This window comes from Ranitomeya variabilis, chromosome 2 (assembly GCF_051348905.1).
Source record: "Ranitomeya variabilis isolate aRanVar5 chromosome 2, aRanVar5.hap1, whole genome shotgun sequence".
Lineage (NCBI taxonomy): Eukaryota > Metazoa > Chordata > Amphibia > Anura > Dendrobatidae > Ranitomeya > Ranitomeya variabilis.
In genome coordinates, this window is record NC_135233.1 from 890,225,165 (window position 1) to 890,244,020 (window position 18,856).

At 36.1% G+C, this 18,856-nt stretch overlaps 1 protein-coding gene across 9 annotated transcripts in view; it reads right to left on the minus strand.

Annotated features, from left to right (window-relative positions):
• LOC143808128 (uncharacterized) overlaps positions 1-18,856 on the minus strand; it is a 1,431,070-nt gene that overhangs the window by 125,350 nt on the left and 1,286,864 nt on the right. Inside the window, exon 1 of one of the 9 annotated variants that reach the window (XR_013221887.1) lies at positions 14,339-14,817. The exons of 4 other annotated variants lie outside the window; for them this stretch is intronic. The gene's annotated coding sequence lies outside the window, so the exon portion shown is untranslated. Of the gene's footprint in view, positions 1-14,338; positions 14,818-18,856 lie in introns of those variants that run through there. 4 more of the 9 variants (XR_013221888.1, XR_013221885.1, XR_013221889.1 and 1 more) reach the window with 4 other exon arrangements.

Below are 18,856 nucleotides of genomic sequence, written 5' to 3' on the forward strand. Positions count from 1 at the left end.
CTGTGCCAGGTCATCTCAATACGTTCCTCAATGCCGCAAACTGTTTACTAGAAGGAGTGCAACAATATGTTTTTTTTTCTTTCGATGGCAGAGAAGAATAATTTTTCTGAAATCACAGTCAACATACCTATGAAGCGATTTAATGTTTAAACATATCTTTCTGCATGCTGCTAACTTGAAAGGAGGAATGAAAAGAAAATTGTACATATCCAAAAGGCAGTATTTTTTTCATAACATATTAAAGTGTGCAATTCAATGACTGGAATAATGGCACAGAGATACCAAATTTTGCACCGTAATTATAACTTTGGAAATCTCTATTAAAACGAGACACAGAAATATTTTCCAGTCGGAAGTAATTGGAGTTATTTAAAAAAAAAAATAGAGATATGTTTTACCACAACAAAAGCTGAGAATATGTTTATTTTATGGGCCGCCTTCAGGAAATAAAGCGTGTTTGCTCTAGTCTGATAATTTTGTTGGGATTTTTTTTTTTTAATTTCCGGTAGCTTGCTCTATGTAATCTGTTTCATGATAAACATCCCTGTATGGAGGACCGACTTCAGCCTTGCAAGTGATTGTTCAAAAGGGTTAACCCTTTGACAGATGACAGTAACGCACCTTTAAATGAGTAAACACACATGCAAAAAAAAAGATTTGTCCATAGCTATTTTCAATCCATGAAATGCATGAACAAGTCGTAATTATAAAACATTGGCACTTTTAGAAAGTTGAGGAAATAAATTGGACAAAAAAAGTGTTAATACGAATTAATGGTAGAGTTTTGTTCTACGATGGAAGGAAGATTTATAATCATGTTTAAAACCTGAAATAAATATTAAATAAAGTATTCAATTATGTATCAATTTTTAATGGCACTACAGGGAATTGTGAGAAACTTAACTGTCATATATAGCAGTATAATTTCTTGTCACTATCATGTAAAGCTGTGTGATATATTGATAATTCCATTACAGAAAAGAACAGAACTGTAGGAGGCGTCTTGTAAAGATGTAAAGAGACACAGTGGCATGTTCATAAGTGAAGCTGATAGTTCCTCTGGGATACTCACAGGTAAATCAATATATTGGGAAAATTCACAGGCTCCATGAAATTGTCTTCTCGTTTAACAATTGGTTGTGGAACTCTACAATTACAAGTAATTGAAATGATAGGTAGGTTATGCGACTAGAACCGACTGAATGTTATTTGACCATAAGTAGCATTAATAGTGGAAATCTATAACCTCTACTGTCATATGTGTCTCCGTCTCTCCAAATCTTTACTAGCTCTCTGCTTATCTATTTCTAGCCAAAGTATTTTCTTATCAAAAAAGGAAAGTGAGCAATCTGACAAAACAGCGTTATCGAATTTCTTCAGCCGAGACCCACATGTCATTCACAATTCAGACATGCTGGGGGTTGATTGATGGATTGGTTTGTGACAAATGAAACTCAGATCAACAGCTCTGCACCTTTTCCCCATCAGGGACCACAGTAAAGCATAACTCTATAACAATGGTAGGATTAGGGATGCATTAGCTTTCCATCGACCCAGACCATCCACTCCCATCAATACTTCCTACGTAATAACCTGCAGCTATGATAAGAAAACAATGGAAGGAGAAAGAGGAAGGAGAAAACAAATCAATAGAAGAAGGGAATGTCTAGTAAGATGCCATGGACAGAAGGAGAAAAAAATATTTGCTGAACTGAGGGCATAATGTCCAGTGACAAGAGGACAATGCAGTGTCAGAGTTTATCAGTGACAAAAAGTAACTGAAAGAGTTGTAACACAGGACAATATTTGGAGGGGAACCCCATGGAATGAATGCAGATAGCAACATTATCTTTTTCATTGCCTTAATATTTTTTTTACAGTGTATTAGTATATTTAGGGAACAAGTGTGTTCCATAAAGCTGCAAAAGTAACTTTACAATTTCGAGCTTTCATGGAACCTCTCCATGAAGATCCTTTACTGATAATCTTGTTATGACTGTGTTTGATGAGACAATGACTGTTGATATTTTTTCACATGAGATTGATCAGACTATGAAATTGGGAAGCTATTCATCTCAATGGAGAAGATGAAAAAAAGTCTCCTCACAACATCTGGAGATTATCGTAAGTTTAATAAGTCTCACAGTTGTGATATCAACAATAATTGTATAATGGGCAGCATGGTGCCTCAGTGGTTAGCACTGCAACCTTGCAGCACTGGAGTCCTGGGTTCAAATCCCACCAAATCCCACCAAGGACAACATCTGCAAGGAGTTTGTATGTTCTCCCCATGCTTGCGTGGGTTTCCTCTGGGTTCTCTGGTTTCCTCCCACATTCCAAAGACATACTGATAGGGAATTTAGATTGTGAGCCCCATTGGGGACAGCGATGATAATGCGTGTAAAGCACTGCGGAATAAGATAGTGCTATATAAGCAAAGCATAACAAATAATAAATAAATAATCACTACAATCATAGGCCAATAATTATGATGTTGCTTGTTTTTTGAGATTAGTATACTATTTGATTTAATTATTCTTAGATTTTAGAACTCATATGAGATGAAAAACACAACTGCACCTGACAAATCGCAAGGTATCCCTTCTTTTCCGATTATATCAAAACCACTGGACACAAGCGCACAAGAGCAAGCAAAGTTTGATTTTGTAAAAAAATGGAGTATGTTATGTAACTTCAAAAGACATGTTACAAGTAGCCTTCAAATTGTCCTATAAAAGATATAGCTTTTGGGCAAGATTTAATTGATTGATTGACTGATTGATTGCGGCCATCTCCCACATATTCTACATTGCCATAAATACTTATACTCTTTAGTATATAAGAGATGTAAATAAAATTATATTAATCTAGGAAAATAGCATAACTAACTGGCCATTAAAAAGAAGGGAAATTTGTAACAATTTGAGTGAAATGGGTTAAAGATAAATCCTCTTCCTCCACAGTCTAGTAGGGATACAACATGCAAATATGTGTATGTACATCCATTAAACTACTTAAAATAAAGTAGACCAAATATATGGTATATTTTGGAAAATGGTAATACACCTATACTCTTTACATGGTAAATGTATCAAAGTGGGGAAAAAATAGCACACACAAAATGTAAGTTTAACAAGAGAATACTTCATGCTTACAATCTTCACTGTCTAATATGTATTTTAGAAGGTACTGAGAACTGTCAGCTGTCAAGAAAAATGTCTGGTCAGGTAGGAAAAACACAATCCCCATATCACTAACAAGACGACGCAGAAAATTTTCGCTGCCATGCCAGCAGTTCCTTTCACCAACGTTAACTGAATGTACCATTTACCAGAAAAATATTTGTTCACAAAAGTCTTAAATAAGTTAAGATCTGTGGTCCAATGAAACATTGATTGAACTCCTTGGCTACAATAATGAAGTTATTATTTAAAGCACGATATTACTTTAAGAAAAAATATGTTGTAAAGTGAAGGCAGATGGAGGGTCTGCTGTGACCATAAGGACTCTGTGTGCCCCTGTACAGACTCCGTCAGACCGCATCAACTGACAAGTTGCCCAAACTTTTGCATATATCAAATCTTATGTTTCATGCTCTCAACTATGACAAGATCAACATAACAATAATATGACAGGGAGAAATCAAATGTGTATCTATTATGGCTTTATAAATACCTGCCACAATATTTATGGTGAACAATTTAGCAGACATGCAAAAACTTAGTTTTTGTTTCTTGTTCTGAATGCTAAGAATCCATTGGAAACTACCATATTGCATTTTATTAGTTAGACGTTTTTACATCAAGGAATTGTAAACCCAGGTAGGGGTATGGTGTCCCAAAAGGCATTAACAACAATAGCAATACTGAAAACAAAAAGAGCCAGGACCGAAGTAGTAACATTGATTGACAAAAATTAATCTTTATTGGATACAAATATATAAAAACATATAACAAAATCTCAAAATACAAACACAAGGACCAATTGATGGCTCAGCTTCTGTAGGAATCTTAAAAATATAAACATTTCACAATCACAAGGTGACATATATGTACAGTGGGTATGGAAAGTACCATTGTTTCATTGCGGGCAATTGATAAATTCAAAAAGATCATTTTTTTTCTCATTAATCCATGCACCAAACTGGTTAAAAGGTCAGAGATCACCAAGGCAGGAAATGTAAAAGTTAATATCACTTTATTTGTAATTAAATTGACAAAAACAATGTATAATTGATGTGCATGTATCAAGGTAAAAATTGCAAAGGGTAAATAATTAATAATATATATAAAAAAATGAATGTATAAAAAACAATTTGCATTCAGCGGATAAGGTAGTATCACAAATCCGTATACGGTATATATTTAGAAATTAAAAGCACCAAAAAAAATAAAAAAACATAATTTCTAACATGTGTTAGTAAAACACCAACAGTATGTGCCAATGTTTAAAAGACTAAAACTGCACTAGTGCAAATAGATCAATTTACATCTTGCTATATTAGTAGATGTATATAGAGAAGGGGTAATAAATAAGGTGCAAGTGCAAACCAATTCATACATTAAAAAGGTGACTTGTGCTTGCAAATTCAATAGTACATAAAGTGCTGGTGCTAAATAAATATACATAGAAACTCCCAAGAGTAAAAATTGAAAATGGTGACTGTACCTTTAAATGCCGCTGGCCTTGATAACACGCACCCCGACGTGCGTTTCGGAACGGAGATTCCCCTGACGAAGGAATCTCCATTTTCTCATTAATGTATACTCTGCAACCCATCTTGACTGAAAAAAATAGAAATGTAGTAATTTTTGCACGTTTATTAAAAAAGAAAAACTGAAATATCACATGGTCATAAGTATTCACATCTTTTCTCCAGCATTGAGTAGAAGCACCCTTTTGAGCTAGTACAGCCATGAGTCTTCTTTGGAAAGATGCAACAAGTTTTTCACACCTGGATTTGGGGATCCTCTGCCATTCTTCCTTGCAGATCCTCTCCAGTTCCATCTGGATGGATGTTGAACGTTGGTAAACAGCCATTTTCAGTACTCTCAAGAGATTATCAATTGTGTTTAGGTCAGGGCTCTGGATGGGCCAGTCAATAATGGTCACAGAGTTGTTCTGAAGCCACACATTTGTTATTTTAGTTGTGTGCTTAGGGTCATTATCTTGTTGGAAGGTGAACTTTCGGCCAAGTCTGAAGTCCAGAGCACTCTGGAAGAGGTTTTCATCCTGTATATCTCTGTACTTGGCTGCATTCATGTTTCCTTCAATGACAACCAGTCATCCTGAAAAACACCCCCATAGCATGATGCTGCCACCACCATGGTTCACTGTTGGGATTGTAGTGGGCAGGTGATGAGCAGTGCCTGGTTTTCTCCACACATACCCCTTAGAATTATCACCAAAAAGGTCTATCTTCGTCTCATCAGACCAGAGAATCTTATTTCTCATAGTCTGGGAGTCCTTTTTGTGTTTTTTAGCAAACTCTATGCAGGCTTTCATGTCTTGCACTGAGGAGAGGCTTCCATCGGGCCACTCTGCCATAAAGGCCTTACTTGTGGAGGGCTTCATTGTTAGTTGAGTTTCTGGAACTTTCTCCCATCTTCCTACTGCATCTCTGGAGCTCAGCCACAGTGATCTTGGGGTTCTTCTTTACCTCTCTCACCAAGGCTCTTCTCCCATGATTGCTCAGTTTGGCTGGACGGGCAGGTCTAAGAAGACTTCTGGTGGTCCCAAACTTCTTCCATTTAAGGATTAAGGAGGCCTCTGTGCTCTTAGGAACCTTGAGTACTGCAGAAATTCTTTTGTAGCCTTGGCCAGATCTGTGCCTTGCCACTATTCGGTCTCTGAGCTTCTTGGCCAGTTCCTTTGACCTCATGATTCTCATTTGGTCTGACATGCACTGTGAGCTGTGAGGTCTTATATAGACAGGTGTGTGCCTTTCCAAATCAAGTCCAATCAGTTTTATTAAACACAGCTGGACTCCAATGAAGGAGTAGAACCATCTCAAGGAGGATCACTAGGAAATGGACAGCATGTGATTTAAATATGAGTGTCTGAGCATAAGGTCTGAATACTTATGACCATGTGATATTTCAGTTTTTCTTTTTTATTAAATTTGCAAAAATTTCTTCATTTCTGTTTTTTTTCCAGTCAAGATGGGGCGCAGAGTGTACATTAATGAGAAAAAAATGAACTTTTTTGAATTTACCAAATTGCTGCAATGAAACAAAGAGTGAAAAATTTAAAGGGGTCTGAAGTCTTTCCGTACCCATTGTATAATAAATAGATGAAATATGTAGCATATGTGAATAGTTTAAACATATAGTCACCCAAAGGCTATGACGATATGCAAATGGACATAAAGAAGTTATATACAGTACAGTCTACAGGTACACGTAGCAAGCAGTATCAGAAACAAAATGTAATAACTCAGTGTCGGACTGGGGTGCAAAGGGCTCACCAGTAACTTTGACTTTGGGGGGCCCACTTTTCACCTGCATACAAATATTACACTACACTTGTCACAAATTTACTTCTATCTCTATTTATTAATAAACTGGGTAGTTTGGTTAATGAATGATGAGATGCTACTTTTTTCTGTACAAAGTGAATAAAGTGAATTATGCCAAGTACTGCCCATATAGTGAGGTGGGGGCCCAGGTCTGTACAGGGCCCACCGGGGGATTCCCCTGTTACCCAGTGGGACAGTCCGATCCTGTAATAACTAGTAAAGGTACTCATCCACCAAATACCCGACGTGCGTTTCACAACCCTGTGATTGAGAACTTTTTATATTAATGGGCTTCCCACAGTAGCTCATCCACCAATTTGTCCATGTGTCTATATTTTGGGATTTTATTATATGTTTTTATATATTTGTATCCAATAAAGATTATTAATTTTTAATCAATCAATTGCTTACTTACTACTTTAGTCCTGACTCTTTCTATTTTCGGTATTGCTATAGTTAGAGTTTTATAGCACATAAGAGGAAGCAGGCTTTATTTTCCCTCCAAAGCAACATCTAGATAAATCATATGGAAGTAATTGCCCATTTTGGGCAAATCACGACGAGCCAGATTACGCTTTAAAGCAGATGACATTAAAAGTATAGCTGTTTGGGAAATGAGCTGAATTTAAGTCATTTGTCTCACTGTTCAGCACAGTATGAAGTTTTCCCTCTATTTAGTTCTACATGCTTGATAAAATACTTCAAGGGTTATTAATTTGTAATATTATAGGCAGTTTACATTAATAAGTGGTATGTGACATCTATATTTCAGCTGATAATCCTATATTAAATTCACTCATCCTAAAATGATTTGCATGGCAGCTCATGCTTAAAATATAAATGTATCCTCAGTATTTAATATAACATGAAACTAAGTACTGCCATTTAATGCTTCATCTTCCATTTAAATGTACCAAATGTGTGGTTGCTAAATGAGTGCTTTTACTCTGGGTGAATACAACAGACGCAGAAGATTGATGGTGTCTATTGTGCAGAGACTCTACAGAAAGTATCTGGTATTACATTAGTCAGGGCATGGATCCCAAATCTGGTTGTTAAAGACTGGGTTCACCTTTTTAGTTTTTTAAACAAGAAATAATATACTTAGAAATTGCCTACATAGCAATTCCCACATAAATTATAAGAAATATTGCCTTTAAGAAGCATGTATATGCATATTATCCAGTTTGGAAAAAAAAACCATTGTATTGGCGCCAATATAAGGCTGTGTGCAGTCTACGATTATTTCTTCATTTAGCAATTGACCGTGTTTGGTCTACTGACCGATACTGAAAGGCATAACTGGTATTGAAGAAAAAGGTAATGGTCCAAATATTGATACTTTATATAAAAAGACAAATGTAATTTACTCATACATTTTTTGGAGAATTACTTAGAGCACTTTTTAACATTTCATCATAATCTTATTTCTCATTAATTATTTAAAGTCAGTACATTTCACTTCCCTCTGTACAGATTGTCATTACTGATATCAGTTCCAGGAAAGTTAACATATTAGGAATAGTATCATAAGAAGCCAATTAACCAGAGCGGGGATAACGGTGCTCAGCGCTGATTATATCAATTGACACCTTTTATATTATGTTATCCCCATATCTACAAAAGGACTTCATGAAACTATATCTGAATAAGACTTCATAAAATTACCACCGTAAGAAAATATGTGACATCCAGCAACGTGCAGCAGTCACACAGGTATTCCTAGGAATCTTTATCCGATCGTTTGGCTCATCGCTACATTTACATGTGAAAGTATTTTACTATAATGGGAATGGTTTTTAGAGTAAATTTGTTCCCATGGTAGCAAAAAAAGAGAAAGGAAAACTAACATTGCCCATAAAGGGACATCCATTGAAACCTATTCACACATCACAGTGGTAAAGGTGAGATATAGCTTTTCTGACCAGTGGGATACATCTTGTCCTATTTGGACCTAAAGTCATAATGTGTCAAAGAATATATATGATCCCTTCCTGATAGGACAACACAGAGTTCATGGATCAATCAACTTGTGTAACAAAATATCAGCAAATATGGCAGCTATTTATGTAACATAAGTATTATCTTATTATTTAGGCCTCATGAACAAATATAATATTTCTGTGAGCAATTTGAAACTGGATTGCTTTCTGTATGATGCACCACACAGATTCTGGTTGAATACTGCCCAATAAGTATACTCTTCCGATGGCAGGAATGGCTCCTTTGCTTTAACAACTCAAAAACAACTAGGTACATAAGGCTTTATGTACACACATATACATACATATACACACATATACATATGCACACATAAACATATACACACACATACGCATATATATAGAGACACCCATACATATATATGCACACATATACATACACATACATATACACACATACATACATACACACACATACATATACACACATATACATACACATATACACACATACATACATACATATACACACATATACATATGCACACATAAACATATACACACACATACACATATATATAGAGACACCCATACATATATATGCACACATATACATACACATACATATACAAACATACACACACATACATACATACACACATACAGACACACACATACATACATACACACGTATACATACACATATACACACATACATAAAGACACACATACATACATATACATACATATACACACATACATATACACATATATACATATACACACACATGCGCACACATACATATACAGACATATACATATGCACACATACACATATACAGAGAGACACCCATACATATATATGCACACACATACATACGCATACATATACACACATACACACACATACATACATACACACATACATACAGACACACATACATATACACATATATACATATACACACACATGCACACACATACATACATATACATATGCAAACATACACATATACATAGAGACACACATACATACATATGCACACACATACATATACATGCATACACACACATACACATATTCATAGACACATACATACATATATACACATACATACATATACATACATACATACACATACACGCTCATACATATACACACACATTCATATACACATACATAGAGATACATATACACACATATACACACATACATATGCACATACATATACACACATACATACACATGCACACATATACACACATACACATGAAAACATACACATACAGTATGTTACAGGCTAAATTGATTTTAGGGTGCATTCTTACATGTCTGACTGTACAGTATTTTTTCCCTTGGGACATAGTACAAAACCACAAAGGAGGGAGCAATACCAATGCTTTTGGTACCATTTTGTTTTATGGGATAGCTGCTGAAAAACAGTGCCGGACTTCCAGGAACTCGATAAAAAAACTATGTTGACAATATCTTCTTGTCCAACTACAAATATCCAGTGTACAGAGTGCACAACTTTTTTTTATCAGAAGTGTCCAGCTAAGGCATAAACAATTGGTCAGACAAAGCTGATATATGGAAACTCAGCCGTACAGTCTCTTCCTAGTTCTAGGCTTAACTTTTAAAAAAGTGGTGCCCTACATGTAAAGCTTTGCACAAAAGGAAAAAAGATAGTGACATCCTTTATATGTGTCTATATATATATATATATATATATATATATATAGACACATTTATACATGTGGCCATCTTCTTTTTAAGATCAACAGCGAAGTATATATCTCATGGAAATAATTTTACACTGAATATAATCAGGTTATACAACGTCGTCTCTAAATAGTAACGGAAATGTAATAGAACAAAAGCCTCTCCGATAGACACAAGATAAATTCACAGGTGCGTTATCTGTGCGGGGCTTGGTCACCTTCTGAAGGATGTCCATTTGTCATTGGCCTTTCGTCTTTTGTGTCTTGTTAACAAGTACATAAGTAAACGAAGCCTGTAGTAATTGGCTCTGAGTTACTAATGAATTAATTAACTTCAGTCTATTTTACCTAACCTTAAATAATAAGCATCTTCTTTGCACTAAGCAATAGGACTGACAGGCTGAGAAAAACAGGCATGTAGCAAAGCTCTTGAAAATTAATGAGAAACGAGGAAAGAATCAATGTACTTTCTGCTGCTGAAAACCGACACAAGACAGATACAATAAAGAATGAATACATACAGTCAGGTTAGAAAAATAGGCTTGAAAAAGTGGGCAAATTCAATTACAGAAGTAATTAGGAGATATAGGGGAAGGCTGCCTTTTGGGATTTTGCCAGAAAACATGAATTAATAGGAGTGAATAGAAAGCGTCCATACAGTAATTAAGAGGCAATCACCTATGCCAATGAGTACCTGGTGCAGCCTGAAGCTATTAATTCAGCGATCAAAAATATTTTTAGGTGATTAATACAGCAAATTTACTTTAAAAGACCAATTCCAGGAGAGATATCAAGACAATAGCACCTTATTTGTCATTCTGGCATTTATATAGCTAATTAAATTCTACAGTTTGCTAAAACCATACAGCCTTATCTGGCTTAGCAAACGGGAGAATTTAATCCTTACTTTGCTGGGGTATCTTTAGCAAGAAATCAGCAATAGAAATGATTTTTGGACTTTTCTACATTTGCGGAAGATTTACATTTTTGAGGATTAATAAATCTGGTTTATGGGAGTTTATATCAACAGCCAGAATTACCGAGAGTATATCACCTAGTAAATATGTAGTTATGATAATGGCCCATGATATTTCAGATAATTCTTTGGCTGATGATTCATATACATTTGGGAGAGAGTATTATAATTGTGCAATTATTAATGCGCTTGATTAGATTTTTAAGAAATTGACCCCAGAGTGTAAGGGTAGGATTTCTCTTAAGATTGAAAGATTAAATTGTGTTCTCTAATGTGGGGCAAAAATAAACATGTTCTGCATACATTGATGCAAAATATGTTGGTGCTTTATAAATATTAATTAAAAATTAAGGTTATTATGAGCCCCTTTCACATGGGACAATTAAAGTTCTTGACCTTCTCAAAGTTCAATTCTTTTTCCATGTGCTACACTGAGAAACTTTCCCTTTCTTAATGTTAGATGACTCTAACCTGACACGTGACATTGTATGACCTCTCTTCATGCCTTGGTGGAATGCTCTGAGACAAGACTAAGTAGACAGTAACTCATGTTATGACAAACTGATGGAATCGAGCTTCATGCTACGCATCATCATGTCCAAGAACAGTAGGAGTCTGTCTTTCACAGCGAATACTAGCGATTCTTTGTCTCCACCTAGTAACAACATAATCATGAGATATGACATGAAGTCTTCATACAAGTCATCTATGTTTTGCAGATGGTTGGATTGAAATACGTTTATATGATTTCATCCTCCACACATGTGACAGCCATTTTATGGCTCACGTCCAATGAGAGTAAAAGGCGCACTTAGGGTAATATTCACACATAAAGGAAGTGCAGTACAGTGGATGAGATTTTAACACATTTGATCCAAGAGCTATGGAAAAATATTTTCTCGTAAATTCACATGCTGTGCATATTATAAATCCGCAACATGTCAGTTCTGCAGATTTTTTTACCCGCAGATTTAAACCTTTTGCAACACATAGGGTAAAATCAGCAGCAAATCCGCCACAAAATCCACTGGTTTTGGTCTAGCCTCTGTGGACATATCCTTAGAAATTCATGATATTCATTGCTTAGCTGTGCACTTGTTAATTGTTTGCATTGATGAAGATCATCAAGGATTTTCACCAGGGAAATATATTCTGAATGTCCAGCAATAGAAGCAAGGGGTCAAGTAAAAAATGAAAAAGATTGAAAACAATGAAATTTGCGTTAGTCGAAAAACCTTTATAGGTCTATAATATTTTGACTTTATTGTTCATCTGTTTGTCCAGAATAAAAAAAAAATGGAGAAGAAAACTTATGAATTTCATACATTTAAAGCAAATTTAAATAACTGTATATTTAACAGAGACCTGACACAGCCTCATCAGTATCACGTGGAACTGGCAGAAGACTAAAAAAAACGATCAAACACTGCAAAATGTCAGGGAAAATATCATTCATAAATATGTATAATACAGAGCCATATATTTCATTTGCAACATGACACATTAATTAAAATCCAGATTAACATGTAAAGTAAATTATAACTCTGTATTACCATTGTGTATGATCGCTTGCTTAGACAATGTGGATGTGTCGACTGGTTTATAACAATGACAGGTTTTGCAGTACGGTACTACCTGGAGTTGGATTACAATACAGAGAATTAAGTGGTGGTGCTGAATCTGCATGCAGGGAGCAGCTGAATACCTGGCATCCTCAAAGTAACCAATATTAACTACGGAAACAGAAACATCAATCCAATTAAGTAAAGATACTTTATTACAGCAATATGCAAAGAAATATGTACGCTCAAGGTTTTACAGAAAAGATAATAATTATTTAGGATTCCGAAGCATGAGAAGGGATTGTTATACCCCTATTGATATCGGGAATATTTAAAATGACACCTCCCATGGCAAAAATAGGCAGCATTCATTGCATAAGACTCATTCGTTGCATAAGACCGATATGGAAACAAGCAAAATATAGAGACTCACTTTTCATCATAATTGTCAAATTTGGGATGTGATCGTAATTTTTTTTTGTCAAAGTAATTTATTCTTATACACGATAAGTTAAAAGGGAAAAGAGGGTGAACGTCAAAAAACAGAGGCAATAAAGAGAAAGTAGGCCTGCAAGTAGCACTGCATCTGAAACAGACCTGTAGGGATGAAGCCAGTATCTTAAGAGGTAATCAAGCAGAATGAAAAGTAGTGTCCAGGCTGATCAAAACTGTATCTGTAGCTGCTGGGGCTCTTGCATCTCTGCCTTTACACTAGACTGGAAACCCTTTGTACTAATTACCAGACTGTACCAGATTTTCTGGTTCAGTTCCATTTCATAATTGACTGACAATAATGCGCAAGGAAGGGGAAAATTCAGGCTCAACACCGCAAGCACAGGATCTGAAGTGGTTTCATAGGGGGGCCATCATTGCCTGGCACTAAATGCAGATTTAAGCAACTCTTATCTGCACTGCCTTCCAATTCATGGATTTTAAGAGTGAGGGAGATTAAAGTGCCGACGTAAGAATAGCAAATCTTCAGCAGGGCACTAATTCAATTGTCCGCATCCATTACAGAGCGATTGTCTAGGAGACAATCATTTATGGAAGTTTGACTTTGCAAGTGGCGAGAGGTAGCATACCTCCAGCTACACCTCATCTGCAGAGTGCCAGCATGGAAAGCGTTCATGTTGAGAAATATACAGAACCTGGGATATTAGACAAGTCCTGTTCATCATCACCCAGCCATGAGATAGTTAGTGCTATAACCGAGATGAAAAAATGATTCAATTCAATTAACACTGAATTACACTTTAATATCATTTATACACTCCTATCCCTTCTAAATAATGCATTAGATTACTTAGTAAACAGCAGCAAATATTATTATCACTTTTGTAGCTATAGCTGTAGTTGGTATATAGTATAGTCAGAAGTAACTGTCACCTTGAAGAATGGATGTGACACCTTCTTGACCTTCAGAAGTGACTACTTATTGTAACTTTTAGATTAAGAGCATAAAACCCATAAAATATAGATTCATTAGATAAGTCGACAGTTTGCTATGGAAATATATTGCGCTTTAGTTGTGCCAGCCCCAGGGAAATATCAAAGAGTTACATGAACAGTCTCCTACTGTTAACCAGTGACACGCCAGAGGTGTTTAGAAAAGGCTTACCTTCCATTCATTGGACAAGTCTCTTTTCGGCAGGGCCTACAACAGATGTTATGTCCATGGACTTTCCCAGAAGAAGTTGCCATACAGGTGTGGAAAATGAAGAAATATAGACACCTGAGAGCAAAGTATCTAAAGGAAAGAGCAGAGCAAATGAGCAAAATGTCTTCTGCCTGCACAGTCAGACCCTGTGCATGGGGAGTTACAAATGCACTGGCTATAGACTTTGTCCAAAGCTGTAGTTTTTTTTTTTTTTTTTTTTAGTGAAGGAAGATTAGTTCATACAAAACTCAACAATACAGCACTGAAACCCATTGTTGATATTCAACATTTTTCACATAGCGGAACAGAATAGACAATACGGTATCTAGGAAACCGCGGGCTGGATTACAGGCTGATGATATCTCGTCCTTCTGGAGGCCTGTAATCCTTTTTATTACCTACCACAGCCAAAAGAGCAGAAACCTAAAATCAATAACATCGTAACACTTAAAAAAAAAGAACAAGGGATTAATTAAAATAAAACTGTTAAGGGAAATTGTAAAGAGAGTATAATAGCCTGGGTTGAGTGTGTCTCCATACAGTTTGAAGAAGAGGGTGATGTAACATTCTTTTTAATAGCAATAAGCTGCTGGATTCGGTATCCTGAATATTAATAAAGCAACTATAAATGTGGAAATATTCTGTCAAAATATTAATATTTTGCAGGATGCCATGTAATTAAAAAGTAAAGCCATTATTTTAAAACTTTAACTCTTTAAGACAAAAAGGCAACAAATCGTGAAAAAAGAATTATGCACAGATTAAAAAAATACAACAATGTATATTAAAATATCAAAGATACTAAAACAAAATGCACAAAAATGTGTCATAGCGGTATACATAAACGAAGTCATAAAGCAAATCCAGTAATGATGCAAACAACTAGATTTCCATATATCCACTTCAATATTTGCAGTTTTATTTACAGATCTATTCTTTTTCCTCATATTCCTCAGAATCCAGAACCCATATTTTCCTCAAAACACCAAATAGTCCAGATAGCCCCAGACGTGATTGTTCCTACCAGTCTTTTCATCACTTCAGCAATTGACCAATTGACAACTGACTGATGGTTATCTTTTCACTCCAACAATAAGAGAAATTACCATCACTATTGGCTATGTACAGTAAATGCCTCCAGAGTAAATTACATGATTCTAAAATTCTTCTATGCCAGCTTGGTACAACAGTCACACAAAAAGTTTCTTTCTGTGTGCGTGCGTGTGTGCGCCTGGCTTCCTGTACTGCAGATTTGGCCTTTCCTGTCAGAAAGAGAATAGAACTTGACAGCTTCTTTAAAAGAGGAGTATAAAGGAAGTTTAATGAGGGATGGCACTGTGCTATTCGGAAGCTTCTATTCTTCACGATTGGCTATTCTATCCTCACAAGACAAAATAGGAATGTGGGAAATAGATAAGCCGTACAGGAACACTCCGAGGGACACTTCACTGACCTTCAGAATTTACTCTATCCTTAATTCACGCCTAATAACTAATAAATAAATAAATCATGTTTTGAGGCACATGCAAAGAAGGGAAGGTTAAATGTATAGACACAGAGGGGAAGAAAAATAGGAACCATGCCAAAATAAACACTATTCATTAGGATATGAACTTTGTGGCGTAAAAATTCTATAAATAACAAAACCACTCAGAAAATCCTATTTTTGGAGTGCAAATATAATTGAGATTCTTTCAGACTGCAAGCTAGAGATGCAAGGTGCAAGCGATGTATACATGCCTCAGCATATGGAATAATATACTCACATAACTTGCATTCAAGAATAGATATCATTAAACATTAACAAAAGATTATTTCAGGATAAAAAATATCCATTTATGATGTGTTGTACTAGGGATCCCAGGGCCCACAGGTGGAAATGACTCTAGGGGCCCACACTACAGCTATAGCAAGTGAAGTATTGAACACATCACCAATTTTCTAAGTAAAAATATTTGTAAAGGTGCTATTAACAGGAATTTCTCACCAGATGTCAGTAACAACCCTTCCAATCCACACAGGCAAAGAAATCAAACAATAGATGACTATAAATTAGGTTATGTGCAATAATGAGAAATGACACAGGGAAAAAGTATTGAACACGCTTATTGAAATTTAGTTAATACGTCGTACAAAAGCCTTTGTTGGTGATGACAGCTTCAACACACCTCTTGCATGGAGAAACTAGTAGCATGCATTGCTCACATGTGATTTTGCCCCATTCTTCTGCACATACACTCTTCAAATCCTGAAGGTTCCGTGGACTCCTTCTATGAAAGCTGAGTTCTTTCCATAAATTTTCTATTGCATTCAAGTCAGGTGATTGGGCCATTCTAGCAGCTTTATTTTCTTTCTCTGAAACCAAATGAGAGTTTTCTTGGCTGTTTACTTGGGATTCTTGTCTTGCTGAAATGTTCACCCTCGTTTCATCTTCATCATCGTGGTAGATGGCAACAGATTTTTTCAAGAGTGTTTCGGTACATTTATGCATTCATCCATCTTTCAATTATATGAAATTTGCCAGTGCCATATGCTGAAAAACAGCTCCACACTATGATGTTCCCACCTCCATAATTCACTGTTGGCATGGTGTGTTTAGGGTGATATGCAGTGTTTTTTGGTCTCCAAACATGGTGTGTATTATGGCATCCAAATAGTTCAATTTTGGTCTTGTGACCAGACTATATTCTCCCATATCCTCCCATTTCAGGCTTGTCTAATTGTTGTTGAGCAAACTTTAAAAGTGCTTGAATATGCTTCTTGTTCAGCTATGGAGTCTTACGTGGTGAGCATGCATACAGACCTTGTAGGTTTCTTTGAAACAATTGTACCTGCTGATTCCAGATCTTTCTGTAGCTCCCCACAGGTGGTCATTGGCTTTTGTATAACTCTTCTGATAATTCTTTTCACTCCTGTGCCTGAAATGTTGTTTGGAGCGCCTGGCAGTGGCTGGTTTATGGTGTAATTTTTCTTAAGGATTATGGCCCTAACAATGCCACTGGAACCTTCAGTAGTTTAGAAATTCATCTGTAACCAATGCCATCGGTATGTTTTGAAACAATAAGGTTGTATAAGTCTTCAGATAGCTCATTGGTTTTAACCATCATGAGATGTTTCTTATGTGATACCTTGGTAATGAGACACCTTTTTATGGGTTGAACCAGCTGATATTATTTTTCACTAAGTTGCAGGATTGGTTTCTGATTACTAATAGAATTCAGCTGGTGTCATGACTTTCCATGGCATTTTGCACCTCTATTTCTTTATGTGTTCAATACTTTTTCCCTGTGCCATTTCTCATTATTACTCATAACTTAATTTATGGACATCTATTGTTTGATTTATTTGCCTGTGTGGATTGTACGGGTTGTTATCAACATCTGTAGAGATTTTCATGTCAATAGTATAATTGGCAATATATTTACTTAGAACATTGATGACTAGTGATGGGCGAACCCCCCGATGTTTGGGATCAGCGGGTTCGCCTGAGTTTTTTTTGCAAAGATCGAGTTCGGGGCCGGAGTTGACACGAACTTGTGTTCGAACTCGGACTTTACATACATGGGATGGGGTGGGGGAAGCTGTAAAAAAAAGCAGAAAATTAATAATAAACATTATAATTATACTTACCTGTCCAGCGACGCGTCCTCCAGTCCCGCTGTCTCCCGGCCACATCTGTTTCAGGAGCCGCTCATTAACTGCCGATAGTATTCACTGCACTCAGCAGTCACCACACGAACACTGCCGGAAAATGCTGAAGACTGCCGAGTGCAGTGAACACTGCCGGCAGTTAATGAGCGGCTCCGGAAGCAGATGCGGCTGAGAGACAGTGGGATTGGAGGACGCGTCGCTGGACAGGTAGGTATAATTATAATGTTTATTATTAATTTTCTACCTTTTTTTACAGCCCGAACTGGACCTGAACTGTAGCACGGGTTTCTCATGGACTGTGCCCGTGTAAGCAGGTTGCGGGATGTAGAGAAAAACAGGAGGCAATTTAACCCTTATCCGGCTGAATAGGTACAATTGTAACTATTCCGTTTTAAAATTGCAATAACTTTTTTTTGAAAAGACGTAGAGGGCTGAAATTTCGTGACATCTCTACATTTTTGGTCCAGAATATATTGGCCAAATTTCAATAAAATATCTCCACCCGCTTCCGAGATAAGGGGTCGAGATCTTTTTGCATCCATAACAAGCTGCATAGGTACAAATGTACCTCATATATTTTGAATGAAGATAATGCAAGGGAAAAAGCATAATTTTTTTTTTAATGATAATGCTATTTAACTATTATAAACAAGTAAAAAACTGTTCATTTACATTATAAAAGAAAATGTAAGAAACTTTTTTTTATTGATTTTCTTTGCAAGTAATGCATGTTGGCTTTGCTACAGAGTGTTCATCGCAAATGGGTTTCACACAAACCACACAAGACTTTCTAGTCTTGCGTTGTTTTCGCCTCAGGTCTCTGCAGAC